This window comes from Episyrphus balteatus, chromosome 3 (genome assembly GCF_945859705.1).
Source record: "Episyrphus balteatus chromosome 3, idEpiBalt1.1, whole genome shotgun sequence".
Lineage (NCBI taxonomy): Eukaryota > Metazoa > Arthropoda > Insecta > Diptera > Syrphidae > Episyrphus > Episyrphus balteatus.
Genome location: NC_079136.1, coordinates 96,895,439 through 96,916,672, shown reverse-complemented (window position 1 = coordinate 96,916,672; position 21,234 = coordinate 96,895,439). Strand labels below are relative to the sequence as shown.

General features: G+C 31.0%; 2 long non-coding RNA genes across 2 annotated transcripts; one reads left to right on the top strand and one right to left on the bottom strand.

Annotated features, from left to right (window-relative positions):
- Positions 1–2,712: 2,712 nt before the first annotated feature.
- On the bottom strand, positions 2,713–3,412 carry LOC129916679 (uncharacterized). Its single transcript, XR_008772527.1, has 2 exons — positions 3,309–3,412; positions 2,713–2,864 (listed from the first exon to the last, which is right to left on the bottom strand). It is a non-coding gene; the product is annotated as an uncharacterized LOC129916679 (long non-coding RNA).
- Positions 3,413–13,696: 10,284 nt separating this feature from the next.
- Positions 13,697–19,956, top strand: LOC129916678 (uncharacterized). Its single transcript, XR_008772526.1, has 3 exons — positions 13,697–14,068; positions 14,164–14,276; positions 19,802–19,956. It is a non-coding gene; the product is annotated as an uncharacterized LOC129916678 (long non-coding RNA).
- Positions 19,957–21,234: the final 1,278 nt, after the last annotated feature.

Here is a 21,234-nt window from a genome sequence, read left to right as displayed (position 1 = left end):
TTCAATAAAAAACTTTGTTGTCATAAATTTTCTTATGAATGTTTTATGATGCGTTCAGGAATTTGCGCGGTCTTGGGACAGACCTTTGTTCTTTAAACTTTAGAACCTTGTATGTTAATGAAATACAAACACTTATATTTTCTTATTAATATTGATTACAATTTTATTTGAATAAGATGTTCACTTGAAAGTGGTTGGACAGCGAGTGCCCATTATGCCGATCATTTAAAGGTACTTTGCCAAAAATGACAAGTCAGCATAATGAACACTCAGCGCGTGAGACTAAACATTGAACTTTTATTAAATGATCTTATTTCGTCTGGTCTCACGCAGAAGTAGGAGTTGGGTTGAAATATGATATGGTAGGAAAGGTAAAAATGGGTGATAGAATACAAAAAAATAAGTAGGTACACATAATTATACTTAAAAAGAACACTCAGTGGGAACTGGTAAGAAATCATTTCCCATCGTGTCAGCAACAATGCAATGGTTACTTAAAATGTTTACTTAACAACCTAAATTATTTGTATTTAAAAATATATTTTATATATAAATTTTAAATTAAACTTCTTTAAAACACTTTTTAAAAAAGAAATAAATTTATTAGTTTTGAATCTTGGAGGTTGAATTAAGATACGAAGTATCTTGTTCGGTGGTTGACTTAAGATTAAATTATAATTTTGATATTTGGAATGATCCAACTGGAGATCTTTTGTTTAAAAAATGATGACACAGGATCTTACAGTCGCTTTAGCGGATGCTTGGGTGTCGCAGTTTATTATTACAAGATAAATACCAGAAGGGTATATGCCATAATCAAACATTGTAGATCGGTACAATGTTGTATTGTTGTATTAGGTCTCGCTATTTTGTTTGAATTTATTGTGGAGGCGCAAGTTAAGCTTATCCTCTCAAGGATAGCTAAAAAAAACGCGAACGCCAACCCCTGAGGGGTTGGCCCAACGGTTCGACTTACTACTAATCTATAAAAAATGAAATAACTTCCAAGACAATTATTCTTATTGATAATTTATTAGTTCTTCACTTTGTCAAGTCCAACTTAAGACTAACTTATTCTAACTCTAGTTTCTCTATCATTGCCGCAGTTGTCCCACGCTGATTCGCTGAGTCGACATAACGGAAATTACAGAACTTCGATATAAGACACTTTTTGGCCAATCGTGTGAAGTGCGACAAGTTCATACTTGATACAGTTATTTGAGCTGTATCTCTTATCGTGGGAAACCGTTGCTTGTATTTGATTTGCTCGATCAGCATAACGGAGTTCATATGGTTCATGCGCATGTCCAAGGCCTACATGCCTTGTCATAACTCGCACAAGTGATATCTTATGTATAAAACTTATGTATACCAAAATACAACATAAATTCCTACGGAATTAAATTTTCATTTTTGTTTAATTATTTCTTAGTTTTTTTTTTTAATTCTTACCAATGGGATCGATGGATTGAAGACTCTCACAGATACTGGTGTTACGTAATCTTTCATACGTAACGAATATTAATAAGAAGGGTTTGCCGTAAAGGCAGGGGATGTGAACCCGACAAATGGGTTCCTCTCCCTTTTAAAACAATTTCCCTTATTTCCCTATTGTCCAGTTGTTAGGCACACTGGGGGCCAGTTATTTTGAGGCGACTATGGCCCACTTTCTGAAAACAAGAAAATAAAAGATTAGTTACTTTGTTTTTGTTGTTGTTCTTACATTTATTCGTTATATTTATCCGTTAAGTAATTCTCCTAGCGTATAATCCTCTATTCCGTATAGTTCTCTGCTCAGATGTAATTCTTACTCCTCAGTGTAATTCTTACTACTCTCACTTTTCTTAGTAATTCTTAAACTATTTATACAATTCAGTTCCACTACCAAACACTAATACTAACAAGACCAAAGTTTACGATATAAAGTATTACCCAATTACAAAACTAAGATTGCTTACATCGCAATCTTGGGTAATACTTTATTTTATTGCTAATTAAATTGACATACAAAGAATTACCCAATTACAAAACTAATATTGCATACATTGCAATTTTGGGCAATTCTTTGCTTATTGTTTATTAACCTATTTTTAAATTATACCTACTAAATTTCTTTTACCTTACTTTGCGTCATCCTCAATTTCTTGGTGACGCAATTTGAGCCATCAACACTCAATAACCAATATGACCCATCAGCAGTTTTCTTTCGCTTATTTTAATTGTGACGATCCAGTATGTTTTGTCACCGGATCGTCGACCTGCCGTTGCTTCAACTTATTATTGAAGTTGAATCATTGGCCAGGTGTTTACAATTATTATTGGCCCAATTAATTTGAGTAATTCGTTTGTTTTGTTTACAACGCGAATTACTCTTGGTGCCCTTGAATTTTTGAATTAAACTATTGTGGTGGGTTATGGTTAGTGTGAGACATTATGGATGAATGTCTAACACAACACTGGGTTGGATGTTTCCTTGAATTCTGAGGAACCGCATCGGATTCGAACTCAGATTCTCTGAAGACAATGGCTCTTCAAGAAAAAAAAAACTAATTCTGCTTGAACGCTATGGAGAGTGGGATTAAATAAATTTCCTTTTGGCTCAGGACAACTAAACCTACCATTTTTGAGTCAGTTAGAATGCTCCTCAAAATCCTCAATATCAACAGCTGATCGTTCTTGCTATCAGGTTAACTGAGATAATCAGAATCCTGCTCTGGGACTTATTCCTAATAGGGGTAAATGTATTTTTTTTTTGGTTAAGCATGGCGTGTGCCGATTGATGAACAATCTTACCTATATTTTTTTTTTTTTATTGGATTTCAGGGTCACTTCGAGACGATTTTTTTTATGTCTGGAGTTTTTACCTACTGTATGTTAATGAAATACAAACACTTATATATTCTTATTAATATTGATTACAATTTTATTTGCATAAGATGTTCACTTGAAAGTGGTTGGACAGCGAGTGCCCATTATGCCGATCATTCAAAGGTACTTTGCCAAAAATGACAAGTCAGCATAATGAACACTCAGCGCGTGAGACTAAACATTGAACTTTTATTAAATGATCTTATTTCGTCTGGTCTCACGCAGAAGTAGGAGTTGGGTGGAAATATGATATGGTAGGAAAGGTAAAAATGGGTGATAGAATACAAAAAAATAAGTAGGTATACATAATTATACTTAAAAAGAACACTCAGTGGGAACTGGTAAGAAATCATTTCCCATCGTGTCAGCAACAATGCAATGTGATAATACTATTTGTCATATGGTTACTTAAAATGTTACTTAAAATGTTTACTTAACACCTACCTATTTTTTTTGTTGGTTTGGGGGATGAATTGATGTCTTGGATTGTTGTTTTGTTTTGTTATTCTTGATTTATTTTAGTTTTATGTACTTCTTACTTTTGCATCTTTTGGAAACTGTTCCTGTGCAGAATTTTTACATTCCGCAACCAGGTTCTTAATACGCAACAAAAACCCATTTAAATTCTCGCTGGGGAATTGTCGGCATTGTCTCAACTCATTTTATAACTGTATATATGTTTTTCTTGGGAAACTTGCCTACAGCAGTTTAAAAATGAGTTAAACTCAGTAATAAGGCGATCATTTTGCTCGCCGTAAAATGTAGGAATCAGATTGATATAAGTTGGATCATAGCAGTTTGAGTACCACCAACTAAAAATGATTTGTCATTTGTCTTTTCTTCGTCTATTCCCATTTTTGTTGGAGACGCGGTTTGGGTTCTCGAGGGAAATAATTTAATACCTCCAAAATGTTCAAGTTCTGTTTTGAACTGTTCTGTTTGTTGAATATGTTTTCTTAAATTTTTTCCTAATGAGCTTGGACTTTCCAATTGCTCAACTATGTCTAATAATTTGTTATCTAATTTCTTTTTGTCTAAAACTAATTTTTTAATCTTACTCGTCTCGTTGCTAAAGTGTTTTCCGGACCGATGTCTTCTTTTTTTAAGTTCGAGTTCCTCCTCTAGTTCCTCTTCTTTTTCTGTCTCTTCTGGTTCTATTTCTCTAGTTGCCTGATGATGAAGCCCGACTGCGCCAATTTTTCGTGGAAATTAAAAGCTGAGCGGTTGGTTGTTAATTTATGACTGACCCTCAAAGTAAAAGGTAAAATCGAATGTGGTGTCAAATAAACAAATAAGTAAGCAATTCACCGGTCGTGGGAACATCAATCTTTTAAAGTTTACGTAAAATCAGCAGTTTAATGTTTTCACGACAAATAAAATGGATTAACTTGATATTTTTAAACCACAATGTTTAAACATGTCTTTCAGGCTCTCAGATATCCAAGCAGTTGGTTCTTGGTTGTCTGCTATGGGGTTAATTCTGAACTGAATTTTTCGCCCGCATAAATTGAACCTTTTATGCTTGTGATGACATCACTAACGATCTCTATAAATAAATCTTCTTATAACATTAAATATGTTTCAACATTCGTTGTCAAAAATTTTTATTTTTCATAACTAAAGGTCTACATAATAACCTCCGGTACACATTACACAATCTCTTATCTCCATCAGTGTTAGCCAAAACCTACTGACAAAGACAAGAGAGCCTTATGTTAGAATTAATTGTATTGTTAATGGATACAAGATGTTTCACTGAAGCAAAGGGAATATTTTTTAAATCAATTATATTACCAATGTGTATAAGTAATAACAACACGTTAATGTTATTTGTATTATTTGTTTATTGGTTTGAATCTCTTACAAGACGAAAAACTTAAATTCTATCCTTATCCTATTCTACCCTGCTATTCTACCAGCAATGATAATATTTTGCAGCGTGTGCAAGATATTACATTGCCTTCCTGTTGCTTGTGGCTGACGACGGTGTGAACGACTTCGTTTATAGAAGTCGTCGTGTCAGCATATAATGTTGCTGTTGTCTGTGGACGTTTATGTTGACGACGCGACGACGACTAAGAAGTATTTTAGATTTGAACTCTGAATAAGAGTCCTCAAAATTATCACGTTCTAGTGATTTGTTTCGCCTTCTTCAAGTTGGGATTGAATTGCATTGAAATTATTAAAATAACTTTCTAATAGACCTGATTTCGTTTCCAATTCAAAACAATTTACTGTTTTTATCTTTTCATCATTCATGAACCCTTTGATTCGACTCAATTGTCCTTTTATAACACCTCGGCTGGCCTTTAATTTCTTAATAATGTGACTTAATTAGAACAATTAAGACAAACGTATTAGTATCTGTTAATAATGTCAGTAAAAGATTCGTATTTAACGCGAGAAAAAAGGCTATAGTTTTTTCAGAAAATATTCTGTGGGTCAACCCCAACGATCATTGTTTATCTTTTTTAATAATACCACAAGGTCCATAAAAGAATCTATGTGTCGCCAAATAAGCTGTTCACAGTTTTATTTTTTTTATAAACAATGCTTGATATTTAATGACATAAATCATGTTTATAGTTTTATATTTATGAATCTTGAGCTTACAGTTTTATTTTTAAACAACGTGAAGCTTCACAGAGCATGCTTCATTGTTTATGGATTTTATGGATACTGATTGTGGTGGTTGGGGTTCTTCGGTTTTACATAATTATTGTGTTCGCTATGCAAATACCATCATTCAGTTCCTGATTAGGAGTTAATACTTCTATTTCCGTTCTGCTGTCACTAAATTTTAGAATGAATTCTACTCTTGCTGGCAGTGAGAGAATATCTTTTTTTGGTGAGTCTATTATTATTAGCTCAAATTAGTATTTTTTTCTGCTTGGTCCAAAATATTGATAAATCTAATAGTTATAACCAATTTTTTTTTTTTTGTCTTCTATGCCTTTTGGTCTTATGTCTATACTTGTGTCTGAACTTTATTTAAAAAAAATGTAACATTGGAGGTATTTAATGATGAATATGATACTCATATTCGACACACAAGCATAAACAAAATATGTTCTATGCAATTGCTGACAGAGGAATTTATGATTTGAAGTGGACATTCAAAACGAAGAATGTGCACACTAGTAAAACAAAAAATTATGGTTATGCATAACATGAGGTCATCATACAGTTGATAACTGTTTTTGAATCCCCCGAAATTTTGAATTAGGATAGCCTTTATATCGGCCCATTTAGTGAGGTGAGAATGAATCTCAATAATTTGCCTAGCTCGACCAATGAATTTGGACTTTAATAAATTAATACACATTCTTTGTCCTTGATCGTTGTATGTCAGTAATGTTGGAATTATGTCATCTACGTTACTTATAAAAATAGGTAAGTCTTGTGTCCTACCGTCAAAAGTAGATAATGTTTCTATGTATTTTAAAGGATTGAGTTCTAAGACTCTTGGAATTAAAACATTGTTAATAATATTAATATTGTTGCCGTTGTTGTTTTGTGCTGCTGCTACTGCTGCTTGTTGATTCATAGTGTGATTTTCTAAATTCCTTTGTTGGTTGACTTGTATACTTCTTTTTTCTTTTGGATTTCTGTTGAATTTGTTGATGATCTTCTTCATCTCCGTTTCGAACTCTTTGGGTCTTTCGATCATGCGACTTCTGTTATTATTATTTTCACTTTTTGTTTATTTATTTATTTCTTTTTTATTTTTTTTTTCTTTGTTTTGTTTTGAGTCTATAAGTACACTTTTTAATTTTATTTTGTCAATTTTTTAATTTTCTGAAAATACCTTCCTCTACGGAAATTTCAGCATAGGCCATATGCACTGGCTTGAGCTGGGATATTTTCTGTAAAACACTTTTATTGTTCTTTTATACAATAAAGCACTTTAATTTGTTTTTTTTTTTTGGTTGGTTATTTTCGTTAACCGGTTGATTATTTTCACTAATCGATTTATTGTGTTGAGTATTTTCGTTACTCGGTACAATCAATAGTTTAGTTGTGAGTTCGTAAAATTTAAACACTTATTGTTCCTTAAATGGATTGGTTTAATTCACTTATTCACTTTATTAAATTTGATTACTAAACTTTTCTTTTTGATTCGTATCACTGAATCTCATTTTATTTTAATGAGATTCTACCGACTGCGCCAATTTTAAATTAAACTTCTTTAAGACACTTTTTAAAAAAGAAATAAATTTATAAGTTTTGAATCTTGGAGGTTGAATTAAGATACGAAGTATCTTGTTCGGTGGTTGACTTAAGATTAAATTATAATTTTGATAGTTGGAATGTTCTTTTGTTTAAAAAATGATTAGCGGATGCTTGGGTGTCGCAGTTTATTATTCCTTAAAAATGATGACACAGCATCAACCAGCGGATGCTTGGGTTTCGCAGTTTATTATTACAAGATAAATACAACACAACATTTTTTGATATTCTTTGGAATTCGATGATGCTAGTGAAGATAGCGATGACAAATTCTTTGTAATATGATAAACATTTTTATTAGGTGACCTGACTTTTTTCGATTTTTTTTCTTCATTTTGTTTTTATCTAATTAAATCTTACTCTAGCTTCTTAAATGTATCATGATCGTTGGTCAACTCCAAAGATCATTGTTTATCTTTTTAATTAATACCACAAGATCCACAAAAGAATCTATGTGTCGCCAAATAAACTGTTCACAGTTTTATTTTTTTTTATAAACAATGCTGTTTATAGTTTTATATTTATGAATCTTGAGTTTACAGTTTTATATTTGTAAACAATGGAAGCTCCACAGAGGATGCTTCATTGTTTATGGATTTTATTGATACTGATTGTGGTTGTTAGGGGTCTTTGGTAGAACATAATTATTGTGTTCGCTATGCAAATACCGTCATTCAGCTCCTGATTTGAAATTAATATTTATATTTTCTTGGTGCTGACACTAACTTTTCGAATGAATTCTAATCTTGCTGGCAGTGAGAGAATATCTTTTTTTGGTGTGTCAATTATTTTAAGCTCAAATTGTTTTTTGTTTTTTAAGTTATTTGGTCGAATTATTTTCTGCTTGGTCCAAAAAATTGATAAATCTAATAAACAGTTAAATCTTTTTATATAGTCATAACCAATTTTTTTTTTGTCTCCTGTGCCTTTTATATTAAAAATTTCAGCCGTATTACCTAATACTATTTTAACCCTTAACTGATGTGGTGAAATTTACTGACGTATCTAAAGTCGTAGGTCCAGTGGACCCAGGTGTTTTTAAATGATAAAACAAAATACAAAATTAAATATTTTTACAAATTTCTTTATAAAAATTTCAAATATAACATTTTCCAAACCAGTTAAGAAAATAAAAAAAATGGGAAAACTTGTTTTCAAAATAAAATTTCCACTTTAAAATTCAGTCGCAACGGTTTTTTTTTTAATTTTTAAAAAAGGCGTGGGTCCCCTGGACCCACCACATCAGTTAAGGGTTAAATTTGGTGTTTTGTCTATACTTATGTCTGAGCCTTTATCTAAAAAAATGTAACATTGGAGTTATTTAATGATGTTTCTACCGTTATATAATTGCTAAGGGAAAGGTTAATGTGAAGTATTTTTCTATCGTTTAATTCAGTGCATCCCACAGGTGGGCGGCCTCAGAGCATCGCTCTTTTCCGATTCTTCTGTATATCTGAAATTTCTGTTAGTATTGTAACGCCATCTGTGTTTAAGCTACTCGATTTATTTATGTAATTTAATTTGAACTCTCTACTCCTTATATGTTGAAATAAAACCTCAGTCTTAAGATGTCTCTACCACTACCCACTTTAATTTGTCTCGCACTTCTTTCGAAGATTTGGCGTCTTCTCTATGTATGTACATATGTAATTAATTTTGTCGATGAGTAAAATAATTTTCGACTTGGCCTATGTGTCAAGTTTCGAGTCCTTTCCTGTGGCATGATAAATTCCCTGCACTGTGTCCCACAAGTCTTCGTGTTGCAGGAATTTTTTTAAGTGGGGACGCCCATGTTGTATATTTCCCGAGAATTATACAACTTGTTGAGTTCAACAAGTTTGACTTCACCTTTCTATTGCTGCTGCTCTAAGTTTTAGTAAACTTTAAAAAGTTTCTGCGTCCAGTTCGCTTTGGTCAGCATACGTATTCGTACATTTTATTGCTTGAGAACTTGTATCTGATATCTCCTTAATCGGTTTAGGTGCTGTGCCTTCTACGATGACCCAGTCTCCAACTTCTTGGATCGAAATGTTGTTTTCCCTATCTTTAATTGCAAGAAGAACATTAATTTCTTGCAATTTTTTGTTTAAGTATACACTTGAAACACTTAACGATGGAGGAAGCAGGAAACTGGTCTCAAGACAATTTCAAGTTCATTATAGCATGTTTCAAGGTTAATTTTTTATCCTGGCAGGAATGTCTTCACTTTGAGGTGCAATAATTTCACTTAGCAATCTTTTCTTGTAGTATGCCTTGACTAAATCTATAACGTTTTTGTCCACGCGTCCATCAAAGTGTTAACGTTTGGGCGAAAAAACATGACTCTTGTCTTTTATCTTCACAAAGCTTTCATTCTTTCATTGTTTTCATTATGTTGAAACTATCCGAATGCAATTTTTGACTTTTGTTTCATTTCTTAAAATTAAGTTTTTCAATGTTATACAATTTTCAATGTTTACAATTTATTTTTTTTTTCTGATTGATTTTAAAATACATTTAAAAAAATATATAAAATTTTTTAAAAAAGGTATTTTTTAAAAAACCAATAATGAAGACATATATTGTGTTTTTCTAAGTACATATGTGTCTACGGTTCAGTTGAGTTTTTTTTTTGTATTTGAATGATAATGTAAGCAATGTATTTATGATATACAGTTATCAATACATTTTTTATATAGAAAAATATTTAAATATTTGGCAAGCATTTAAAATAATATAATCTACTTTCCTATTATCCTTATAGAAAAAAATAAAAATTAATTAATCAAGAAACTAAACACTTTCACTAGATTGAAATATTTTATAAACTATATTTATAAATAAAAATGAATAAAAGTGATGTTTTATTTCTTTTTAAATAAAATTAAGATAAACAAAGTACAAATTTATAACACTTAACAAGAACAAGTAAATTAAAATATAGGTATAAAGAAGTTGTTCTTAGAAACAGTACAGTTCAGTTATAATAAAGTTCAGCTTTTAAATCATTCATAAACAAATGTAAGTAAAATGTTAATTTATGAGATCAAATGGTCATATTGTAATTTTATTTCAGTATAATTCAGGGTCAATTTTGTAACAGTCAGTTTAACAACCTGAGTTAGAGGTTTTTCTTTAAAATAAATATTTTTTACTAAGTGTAATTGATGATTAAATACCTTATTAATAAAAAAAAAAACTGAACTTGATTATTTCAATAAATTACTACCCAACAAAAAAAGAAATATTTTTTTTAAGTTAATTATTATTATCAAAAATAATAACATTTTTGTTTACAATACAAGTAAATTTAATTTAATAAACAAAAAAAAAAATGTATATTTAGATTAAAGTTTTTATAAGTTTTTATAATAAACTATTCTATTGCAAAAGTGTCTTTTTTAATTGTTTTAACATTTACTCTTTGAAATATAAGGATATTTTTCCAAATACACAATTGCAATAGGAATTGCAATTTTAGTAGAATATCTAGGTATAAAGAATATTAACCAAAAAAATGTTTGTTGAACCAGCAGAGGTTTAACTTCAGGTAAGTACAATAATTATTGCCTAGGCGATATTTGTCACGATTCGATTATAAATGGAAACATACAGCATTTAAATGCTTGCATCACGCATCTACATGAGAAAACTGCGTAGCTTCGACCCGGAAGACGAAGACCGCTATGTTTTCCTTATATTTTGGAAGAAAACATTAGGTATTTAATACAAAATCCCAAGTTAAGTATGTATGAATGGTCATATTTTACAGCGAACAGCCAACATATAAAAACAGGATTTTCTAAATGAATACTCCATATTTTCAAATAATTGACCTTGTGCTTAATTTATGGCTGTAGGTTGGAATTCGAGGAATCAAAACATCTTTGAATTTTCCATACAAAATGGGAACTTTAATCAGATTTGCCATTTACTTCTGGAGTCATAAGTTTATGACGTTTGATTTTTCAAGTCAAAACCAACAAAAATTTCCAAGTCAGACAACAACAATTTCAATAGGACAGTTGCCAAAAACTTAGGAAGCCATCTTTTTTTCTTTCATCTGACAGTTCTCGTAACTGGCTACATGATATTACCTTGTCTCCTTATACCATATATAAAAATCCAAAAAACTTCTACAAATTTCTGGATACTCACTCATCTGTGATGGGAAAGGGAAATTTTGAAGAAGAAGAACAGCTTATTGCTGTTCACAAATGTGTCAGATACTCAAATACTGTAGTATTGTAAATTTAAGAAGCTTACAGCCCTATTCTGGCAAACCTCACAAGTTATGAGGACCTCACAAGGTGAGATGAATTTGATTTTGGGATGTTTTTGAATCACAAAAACTTTTGAATTTGTGATCTGCTCTATTTTTGCTAGTAAGAAGTTTGTGAGAAATAAATAATCGCAAAATCGAGCTATGATCGCCTTGTGAGGTTTTTGTGACTTGTGAGGTTTGCCAGAATAGGGGGGTTAATGTAAATGGTGTTAGTGTCGAGTCGATTTTTGCCGTTGCCGTTGGGCGAAGCCGCAGATGATTAATGAAAATCCTAGTCATCTTCGTCTCTAGCCATGCGGCATATTTTGTGGATAAAATCGAATCTTTAAAAGTCGGCATTATCTAAACTTACCGGATTTACACGACTGGCAAAGTTGCCAATATTTTGGCAAACAAAATGAAGAAACATTTTTTCATACATCAACACGAGTTCAATTTATGGCAGATTTTAATGTTGGCATTATATTGCCAAGGCCAACACTTAATGGCAAGAACAGAAATTTTGTATTTACATGACTGCCATAAACGAACCATTTTAACGGGATTTTTTGACTCTAAAACAAGAAAAAAAATATAATATAAAAAAAATAAACAAGTCAAATTAATATCAGCCCAAAAAAAAAAATGGAACCAAAAACCAAACAATTGCTTTACTTGGAGCGTTTTTGGTGTTTTTGGTATTGAAAGCGTTTATACGATGAAAAAAAAAATGGCTTCAATTCGACAGGTAAAATAGCATTTTGCCAGTCGTGTAAATGAGCCATTATGATGATTTTAATATTGGCATAATGTTGTCAACATTTAATAACAGGGTAGAAGTTTTGTATTTGCATGTGACAGACTGCCATAAAAGAACCATTTTTACTGGACAACAAAAAAAAATTTAATACAAAAATATCAACTCAAAATAAAAAATGAAAACAATTGCTCTGCTAGAATGAAGAAGAATTGGTCGTTAGCTAATGTCGAATTCCTTTCAATTGAAAAATCGAATTTTCGGCGATCTCGAAGCGAATTTTTTCTGAAAATCATGTTCCATAGAAAAAAAATTCGCCTCAAACGAAGCAGAATTCGAATTTTTTGTAATCCCTCTTTTTTGAGAGATTTACACGGATTTGCACACACACTTGGAACATTTGACATTTCTCAAACGTCAAGCTGAAAGTTTTCTTCGTGTTGTTTGTTTATTTGAGAACCCCAACTTCAAATTAAGAGTAAATTTTAATTGAATATCGTATTTTTATTGCGGAAAAATATGAAATAAATAAAAAAAAAAAAAAATGTGCGATCAAAATATATTTTTTCCTGGCATAGTTCTTGTGAAAAAGTCAAATTACTGTGACTTTTCTTCTCCAAATTGTCGTCAGAAAATTTTTTCTCTGTAAAACCACATCATATGGCCAAAATAATAACCTTCTACTTCATCTTCACTCAGATCTTAATAATAACTGCAATTTCCCTTTGATTCTGATTAAAATAAATCTATATTACCGAAGAAAATAAACAAAATTATTGATCAAAGGAATCTCTGGTTTTATTTTGCAGAAATTGTTTTGGTTTCAGCTTGACGTTCGTGTAAAAATTGTTGTCAAATGACACACACACAATCGCAAAAAGAATTCGGTCTGTTTTCATGTTCCTTTTTAAGACCAAATATTCTATTTTTTTGAGGTGATTCAAAAAATTGAAAGGAATTCGACATAAGCAACGCAAACGTTAAACGTTTGAAGTTCAAGAAATGACAATTCTCCAACAAAGAATGAGCAAGTTTATTCTCTCTAGATTAGAATAATTTGAAAAATGGTGCTCCTATGTGTACACACATAGTGTGATGCTTTTCTCACTTGTTTCTCATTAGTCAATCTGCACTGGTGAAAAGGTAAACAAACATTTTTTCCAATGCCAATTATAAAAAAAAAGCTATTTTTCAGTCCAAAAAATGTTTGTTTACATCCTCACCAGCCCAGAACTGTCATTCCGTGGAAGTTCCCCATTACTTCCGTTTAAACTAAAGGCAAAATGGCTTCAATTTGACTATTTGACAGATAAGCTTTTTTGTACTGCTACGTTTTCTGAGTACTTACTCCAACGTTAATATTTGTTTGCACCTTAAAGAAAAACAAATTCAACTTCCATAATTCGGAACTGGAATTTTTTGACTGGAAATTAAAATGAACAACAAATGAATTTTGAATTCCAGATTCCAGTTTATTCCGTCATTCTTTCCATAAACAAAAAATACCAAGACTGGAAACTCGGCGGTCAACTGACGTTTGCCTACAAGCTGCAAGGTGTGGTATTTTTTGTTTATGATTCTTTCATTTGTTTTGAGATTTGAGTGCAGTGCAGTGCAGAAGCTGAAGCAGATGCCGAGTGCAAAATAACGGAGTGCTTATACCCGGTTCAATGTTATATTTTTGTTTATTTGTTTTTGAAATATGTACATATTTATAAACTAATAAGAATATAAATTTGCATAATTCTCTCTTCAATTCAAATCCAATTTGAATATTCTAAACAAAAATAATTTCTTACGATTGTGCTGTGTTTGCATATTTTGTTCAATTTCAATTTGAGATGGTTTTTGTACTATTTAAATTCCTTCATCGTCATTGCAATGGGCAAATTATGTTGTTCGAGTGAACATGGATATATCAGATATTCTGAACGATCTGTTGCATGTTTCGACAAGTTCGTGATGCAAAGGTAAAATTACTTTCCTCGAAGAGCTTTTTTTTTTTAACAAAATAAGACTCCATTGAAAGTTTAACTTGATTCGTTTATGTGATTTATTATTTCAGCTTAGATTGCAAATCTAATAGACCGAAGTTCTGAAAACTGAGACACCCCATGATTTATAATGACAGGAAGTTTATACTCTTATTTTCAAGAGAAAAAAAAATGGAAATTGACTGTAAGTACCGATATCAAATTAAATGTCTCAATAACCACAAAAAGTATAGATTTCAATCTTGAATCTTGAAAACCTACAAGTCTTCATTATATGCATATGCACTATTTTCAGGGGTAAAGTTATTTTGTAGTTCCTTTTTCTTCCCATATTAAATTTAAATAAATTAAATGCCTGCTTCTTTCAATACTTTATTATGCTAAAATAATTTTGTTTAACTGCTACAAAATAAGGGAAATAGTGAGGTCATTTTCTTTATGTTCCTTTATTCAACCATCTTATGATCTCGATGTCGAGTCGAGGGTATTCTAATTTCTAACACCTTCACAATGTGTACATGGGTTGACCTTAGAAAAGGGCAGCAGGTCTCTCGATTTTGTGTTGTTTCATTTCTAAGGCCAATTGAATAATGGAGTTTTTGAATTTGCTTCTACTATATTTAATCTACTAATAGTCCAGTGCATTTATGATGTTCATATATGGGCGACCCAACAGTTTGTACCACCCCCAAATTTTTTTTTTGCTCATTCGATAGAGCATTGGCTGAATATCATAACCCTGATTTTTCGCACTTGTGAAATTCACCTTTCGGATGCATCTTGGATTTTATCTCGATTTCTACATAAAAGTTAAGTACATAAAAAACGTAGACAATTAAATTTCCCGTCTTTTATATCAAGCACATTTTTTTCGATATTCTGAATATTAAAAAAGTTAAAAGCAAAAAAAAAAGGAAAAAAAAAACGAAAAAAATGACAATTTTAAAGTTTTGAGCACTTTTTATCAAAATTATGAAAAAAAACTTCCAAGAAAAGATTGTTCACCGTTAAATTCTCTACAACTCGGCTATACAATTTTTTTTAACATCGCTATAATTAAAAAAGTTTTTAATACATGTTTGTTAAAAAAATACTCCTTTTTACGAAATGAAAAGACTTAAAAATAAAAAATTGCAGGCCCTGAAATTTCTTTTGTTATACCTACAAAGCTATAAAATACTCATTAATCATTTAAAATTAGAGATTTGGTAAAAAAAAAATTAAAAGAAAAATAAAGATACAAAACACAAACAAAAAAGAGCATTTTTTAACAAAAAAAAGTACATATTATAACTTTTATATTTATTGCGATACAAAAAAAGTTGTATTGCAGAGTCGTAGAGAATTTTAAGGCGAACAATCTTTTCTTGGAAGGTTTTTTTATAACGTTGATAAAAAGTGCTCAAATCTTTAAAATTGTCATTTTTTTTTTCTTTTTTTTTGCTTATAACTTTTTTAATATTTAGAATATCGAAAAAATGTTCTTAATATAAAAGACCCGAAATTTAATTGTCTACGGTGTTTGTGTACACAATTTTTATGTAGGCTAAATAGAAATGGAGATATTAAAAAAAAAAAATTTGAGATGGCGGCCGGAAGGTGAATTTCACGAGTGCGAAAAATCAGGGTTATGATATTCAGCCAATGCTCTATCGAATGAGCAAAAATAATTTGGGGGTGGTACAAACTGTTGGGTCAAATTATAAACGCACTGTGCCCATGTTCTGTAACTTTTATCACTGGCGATAAAATATTTTAATGACCTTAAAATCCATTAAACCTCATCAAATTAAAATAAATTTTGTTCCAGATCATAATTTCTTAATTCATAAATTCTGAATTTGAAATAAATTTTGCTTTATTTATGGAAGAAAGTGGATTTTAGAGACGTTGAAAAACGTTTATCGCCAGTGATAAAGTTACAGAACAGGGGCCTGGTCTTCAAGAAGTCTTCAAGCTTGTCTTTCTTCTAGTGATGGGAACTATCGATAGTTGTAAAATATTCATTCATTCGATAATTCCAAATCATTCATTCATTTAGTTTTTTTCAAAAGATACTTTGTTCATTCGAATATACGCTTAAATTGAAGGTATGGAATAAAATGTTTGTGGGGAAGATTTGGAGAGGTATGCTGAAGTCTATCTGTCAACCCGCAAACCTTTTAGAGATGAGTCATACATTTTCATTGAGTAAAATCTGCTTAACAACACGTACGGAGTTATTGAGCTCTCCTAGACCTACTTTAAGTACCCAAAGACACTTGACTGATATCCTCGAACAGCATGTGGTTCCAATCACCCCTAGATTTGGTTCACAGTTCAGTCTGATGCACTATAATGTATGCGAGAGTGGTTTGAGAATATCTTCAAGATTAAAATATGCGACCTTTGAATTGACCACACAGATATCCAGATTTAAATTCAATAGAACGTGTCTAGGAAATGTTGAAAAAATGCATTTGCGACCGAAATTCACCTCCAAGCATTCTTGAACAGAAAACTGCTGTGAAAGAAAAGGTACAACAAAACCTTCAAAAGTTAATTCGTGGAATGAACAGACGACTCCAAATTATCATATGCGCTAGAGGAGACAATGCCAAGTATTGAATTAAATTATTGGAAAGAACTGTCACGTGCTTCCTTTTTTTAATTTTTTTTTTTTCTTAAAAAACAAAAATTATTTTAATATCAGTTTTCAGACCTTGCATCACTAAATTTGGTTGATCTTTTTTTAGGTTGATAAAACTAAAGCAGTTTAAAATTTTTCTGACTTGCTAAACAATAAGCCAACACAAAAAAATACAACAAATAATTTTAAAGCCATTTTAAATAAGATGCAGGCGCAGGGGTATAACTAAAGAAGAAAAAAGTGTGCGTTTATTTTGAGCAGGAGTTTAGTTTGTTCATTCGAATAGTTTTTTTGATTCAATAATATTTTCATTCGAACAGTGTTCTTATACGATAGTTTTTTTTTTTCATTCAGTTACTGTTTTCATTCATTCTGTTCGAGTGATTTTTTTATTCAGGCATAATTTTATTTCTCTACTACATATTTTCTTTTTTCCGCTATTTCACAATTTAATTGCAAATGATTTTATCTGCATTCGGTAAAAAAACGATGAATGATTTCTTCATATAATGTTTTGTGATCTTTCCAAATGTTTTTTTGAAAGTAGGTATTAGGCTAGGCGCACACATGCGATTTTCAGTCGCAAGAAAATACATTATGTTTGGTCGAAAAAAAGTTGACCGTTTTTCGATAAAAAAAAAATGCATCATCTCAAGATCAAAAGAGCCAGGAGATACTCACTGTTCAAATCTAATGGTCAAATGACCGCAAAGAAAACAATCACGAAATCCGTTCGTAATGGAAAATTTCATACAAATGGTATCTACGATCGGATTTTATGATAAGGTGAATTCATGAAACGGTGTAAGCTCTGGTAAAAGTGGTAAAGTAATAAATGTCTCAAAATTTGGTAAGGGTTTGACAGCTTGTTTACCAGATTAGAAATAGAAATAAATTCTCTGCAATGTGTATGTTTGTATCTTATTTTAGGCCCCACGAGTACCATTATTTCACCAAAGCATTATATACTCATTCTATAGTACTGGGTAAATTTCTGAGGGCCTTCTCTTAAATTTTTATGCATTTTATGGAATTGTTTAAATTTCTTATCGTTTATAAAAAAAGAGCCACTATACAACACTTTCTAGTAATATCAATTATTGTACTTAAAATAATTGTTCCAAGTGTCGCACGTGCGGGCAGGTGCATTATATTCTGTATAATATATCCTTATGTATCGGATCCATTTTTTTAAACTTTGCGATTTTAAAATCGCAAGTCTGTGCGCTCTCATTTAAAATAATGTGTTTCATTTTTTGCGTCTAAAAAATCGAGTGGCATGTGTGCGCATGATTTGGCCTCTTTGCGACTGCTACTTTTTAGTCGTTTTCGGTTTAGTCGCAAGTGTGTGCACAACTATACTGGTCTATTTGTTCCATTTTAATTTGCGACAATCGCGTCGCCAAAAAAATGGGACAATTTTCAATTTTTAAATCGCGGCTATTTTTTAGAAGCATGTGTGTTCACCGGCATTGAAATCCGTGTGATCCATTTTTGCGACTAAATAATCGCGCGACTGAAATCGCATGTGTGCGCCTAGCCTTAAATGAATGATTTATTCGATAGTTCAAATCATATATCCATCACTATTTTCTTTTAATTTGAGACCATATGGGAAAGTTGTAGGTATAATATTATCAATTTGCCATGGTTCTCAAGGTTTTCATTTAAACATGGCAATACCACCTGAGTCGGTCGGTTGTATTTTTACTTGGTACTATTCTATATAACAAGTTATGCATTCGTACAAAAAAAAAGTTGAGATAACAATTTTCCATGATATTACGAGGATAGAGAATGCGAAAAATGTGGGTCCCAGACGTCCGTCTGTCTGTCTGTCTGTATAATGAGCTACAGCCATTGAATAAGAAGTACAGGAAGGGGTGTTTATCCAAATAAGTGAAGCCGCTTTTTATTAGTGTGAGTTGTACAGATGCACATGTATCGGTAAAGGGTCGGAGTGCAAATATATTGTTCACTCAAGGGGCGCCAACAGAAATGTAACTGGTCTCGTGAGAGACTTCCGTATAAATGCTATTTTTCATCATAATTACATATATACGAATTTTAAACTGTTTTTTTTTTTCCTAAACTAAAAACAGACTGAAAATTGTTTTAAAATCATCAAGAGTAGCTGAAACAGTGGCGGTCAATGATTGCATCGCCTTGTCATCACCAATAAGAGTGAGTTCGCCCCTGGAAAACGAGCTCGAAATTTGACAGATTATATAAAATTTTTGACAGTTTATATAAATTTGTTTTTTTTTTTTTAATTTTTTTGTGGCTTCACTCGCCAACTCTATAGGTGTGATATACACCCCTTCCTGTACTTCTTATTCAATGGCTACAGCCTAAACGGATCCACCGTTTGACTGTGACTTTTTTGGAATTAATTTTGTCGGACCAAAAATATCGGTACCTGTCATTCATTAATTTCGGTAAAGTTTAATTTTCTCGAAAACGGCTCCAACGATTTTGTTAAAAAAAATTCAGATGTTAGTTTTTAAACAAGGTAACAAGGTTTTTAAGGTACCCGTCATAGAACCGCTTTTTTCAAATCTGATTTTCTGCCAAACTGCTAATTGTATTTCAACGAAATTTTGTATTCAGAAGCATTTATTAAAGTTTACAATATATTCTCCCTTACCTATGTACAATAAAACACAAACTGGTTTTAGTTTCACAAGATCCAACATCGAAAAATAACCTAAGATCATGATAACCTTGGATTGTTTCTTAATGACTTGTTAAACGAATGACCCGATCCCAACAGAATTTTTTATTAAAATGGGTAATTTCACGGATTTTTTATACTAAGCATGGAGTATTTTTTTCTTCTAGAATTAACTCATACGTATAAAAAATAGTAAATACTTGTACTAAGAAATAAATTAGTAAAAAATAGTTTTGATATGCACAAAATATGGACAGACAAAATTCATACTTTAAAATTTAGTATGGATATAACCCATTGCGTCGAAAATTTTGTACACTCTACTCTTATAAAGCACTTGATCAAAAACAAATAAATTTTTAAATTAATGACAAAATTTACTAATGAGTTTTTAATTTTATTTCAGTAAAAAAAAATCCAGATCAATTTCAACATCAAAGTTCACAAAAAATTATTGAAAATAAAAACAAATTTTTCAACGGAATGGTTTAATTCTTTAAAAAAAAGCATCAATTACATAATATTATTATGTTCCATGATAGAGCCATAATAAATAACTATGTAATTTTAAAATCGTGATCCGATTTTTTTATCGCATAAAAAGAACGTGCTAATAATAATAATTTAATAAATTATTAGAAATAAATTAAAAGTGTTATATTAGTGATTAAATATAAATGTACTTATACATTTTTAAATGCTAAACAAAATATTTGTTATTTAAATTTATAAAAGTTAAAAAATAATTAAACAAAAAAAAAACATTTACTTAAAATTTTTCCTCGGAAAGTTAAAACTAAAAGAGAATTCTCAAACTAGAAGTGAATTCTCAACGAGATCAAACCCAGGATGATTCAATTCGCTAAACCGATCAATATTCAAATACGGATTAAACTGAGAACTTCAATGCTGCCAACTGTTTTATACTTTAAGTACTTTAAGCCTTTATATAACATATCTTAAAGTAAGCGGGTAAGTGGATATATTTAAATAAATGCTTGCCAAATTAATTAAATATATGAAAATTTTCCTTTTGAATGATAATATTTATCTTTAAAAATAAACATACAAAAAGATAAACACAAGGTACAAAAAGTATTATTTAGTTCAGTAACGATCAGAAAAATTGATATCCTTTTTTTTAACAATATGGGATAAAATAGACAATTGCATAACAAATTAATCTGTTCAATATGCAATTCCAGGTTTTATAAAAAACATTACATTTTGTATTTGTAATGATTCAAGGATATTTATTTTGAAAGAATACCATCAAAGTAATATTCAATCTGGTTTGCATTGTAAAGTTCTAGACTAACTTATTTAACTTGGAATTTTAATACATACATTTTTTTTCGAGATGTAACAATTCAATTCAATTCAAATTACTAAGACTTGTCGTATGATTTTAATTCTTTAATATATACTATACATACATAGATATCTATTTAGTTAAATTATGAAAATGCTGAATAAAGCGGCTGCTAGACAATCATCCGTTCGTCCGTCCATTGCGTTCCGTTCTAGGATCTAACTTCAAATGTCGATGACATATAAATTACTTACTTAAGGTGTTGCTTCCAGTCTAATGCGGATCTCGGCCTCAAGAAGCAAGCTCGATGTCGAGCTAGGTATGTCCCTAGCTCGTTTTCACCAGTTGCAAATTAAAAAGTTTCTTACTTAAAAAAAAAAAAAAATTTTAAATCTTATTTAAAATAACTAACTTCTTCTTCCTTTTCTCGGCGCTGTTATGATCTCGATGTCGAGGGGATCATAACTATCCCACGTATCTGCTTCACACTAGTGATCCGACTGTGGGGTTCGCTGGGTTGACCTCAG